Source organism: Oratosquilla oratoria, chromosome 16 (assembly GCF_046742065.1).
Source record: "Oratosquilla oratoria isolate Oo_2021 chromosome 16, ASM4674206v1, whole genome shotgun sequence".
Classification (NCBI taxonomy): Eukaryota; Metazoa; Arthropoda; class Malacostraca; order Stomatopoda; family Squillidae; genus Oratosquilla; species Oratosquilla oratoria.
Window position 1 is genome coordinate 27,193,594 of NC_134792.1, and position 2,500 is coordinate 27,196,093.

Below are 2,500 nucleotides of genomic sequence, written 5' to 3' on the forward strand. Positions count from 1 at the left end.
CAAGCAACGACGCCCTAACCCGCTCAGCCAGCGAGTACAAATGTAAATGGTTTAAAAAAAATCTATTACGGAATTATTTAGTCTTATGCAAATATGATGATGAACAAGTGTCGCATCTGGAATTGAGCAAATGAATTTTCCAATTGGTTTTAAATGACCCCTGAAAGAAGAAACACGTTAATTTTCAGTGCTGCTCCACGTTGAGAGTTTTTAAGTGATTAGGAATAATAAAGCATTCAACCTAATTATGGGCAATGTTCGAGAGGCGGAATTTTAATGTAAAACACTTATGAATCGATGGAAAAGCATTCATTAATAGAGAAGGTGATTGTGTCTAATTGTGTTTGCACTGTAAGTTGATGAAGTGAAGTCCTCCCACATTATTGAATGTAATAAGTACTCCGTTGGGTAGAATAAATTGGGACTACAACATGAAGGGAGGAGATGTAGTACGTAAGCTGATAGCATTCATTGGTCAAAAAAAAAAAAAAAAAATGGGGGAATTGATATAAATGTTAGTCCTGAAATTGTAGCCGAATGATGGCAGTTGAATATAAGCTAGACTGGACTGTTAATTGGAAAGAGCTTTGAGTGAAGTTCGAATGAATGTTTAATTGGGTGGCACGTGTATCTCAAAGAGGGTATACTGATTTCACGAAGAAGAACGTTATATAAAAGTGACATGGAGGGGCGGATGTAGGTACGGGTACTTATTGGATACTGATCGAAAAGTGTGAGAAAGAGTGTATTCGAAGTGGTTTGATGCTGTTTATTGGACTCTGACGAGATTACAATTAGTGCCGATGCGGAAGGGACAAAATAAAACTGAGAGAATGGGAAACTGGAGAGAGAGAGAGAGAGTTGTGGGAGGCAGCCGGCCGGCTGGGATTCGGGGACAGAAAGGCTGGGATTGGGAGGGAACCCAAGGGACGATCGAGGAGGCAAAGTGAGGGAGCCGCTCAAGTAGTAATTACCTTTGATGAGGGAACGGAGAAGTGATGGTGATGATGATGGTGATGGTGTTGGTGATGATAATGGTTGTGGTGGTGGTGGTGGTGGTGGTGATGATGATGATGATGATGATGATGATGATGATGATGATGATGATGATGATGATGATGATGATGATGATGATGATGATGATGATGATGATGATGATGATGATGATGATGATGATGATGATGATGATGATGATGATGATGATGATGATGATGATGATGATGATGATGATGATGACGATAACAACAACGACGACGACGACGACGATGACGATAACGATGGTGATAATGATGGTGATGATAATGATGATGATAATGATGATGATAACAATAACGACGTCGATGACAGCAACGACGATAAAGACGCCAATCTCCCCCAGCAAGGAACCAAATTAGAGGAGGAAATGCAAATATAACAAAAACGATCACAGCAAGGAACGAAACAGAATGACAGACGCTGTGCTAAAGAGATCGCAATTGGAGAGTTGACACTGGAATGAAGGGAGGTTGGATTCTGCAATCTCCACTATAGATTAGGCTAAGCTAGGAGCTTCCAGCAGGGAAATCAATAATCAATTTGCCTAATGCTTCCTATTTAGCGTTGTAGCTCCGTTGGTAGACGTGTCGCTCCAATTGAACTCTGTGAAATATTATATGACATTATCCTTTATATTTCACCATTATTATTAACTTCTATTGGTGATAGTGAACAGCTAATGTATGAATTCTTTATTTGATGCCAAGGTCGTTATCTCTATGCCTAAATAGATAAGGGAAGTCAGTGAGTGCATAGAATACATAAGTTTAAAGGTGAGAAGGAAAATGGTTGGTGGTTCGGGTCCACTAGAAAGTCAATGCGTGATGTCAGTATGGAATGTGGCCTTGCATTCTCAAATTCCAACAAAGGCATCAGTGACTAGCCACCTCGCAGAGTGAATATCGGCAGAAAAGTAAAAATAAAATAACATATCAATTAATAATTGATATACAAATAAACAAATAGATAAATGAATTAATAGATAAATGAATAAACAAATAAGGAAATAAATAGATAAAGTAAGCAATAAAGATATGAATAAAGAAATAGAGGGAAAATAGATAATAGACAACCTAACTAAATTATAAAAGAAAAGAAAAGAAAATATAGAATAAAACAAAATAAAGGCAATCACAGACATGTATAAATAAAAAAAAGATAATGATAATAATAAACAGATACCTTTAACCCCGTACGAAAAGGATTAAATCGTATATAATGAAGTCGGATCTTCATCTCACATATATAATGTGCGAGTTTGATAATTAGATATGAAAATATGGACGGTGCAGAATTTAGTAAAGTCCCAGCAGCTCATCATCTTTAGTCTATTTGGGATAAAATTGTATCATAGAATGATATGTCAGTTATTTAAGTGAAAATCATGTAAAAAAAAAAAAAAAAAAAAAAAAAAAAAAAATCACAAAATTAAAAAACAATGAAATTAAATAAGACAAAATGAAAT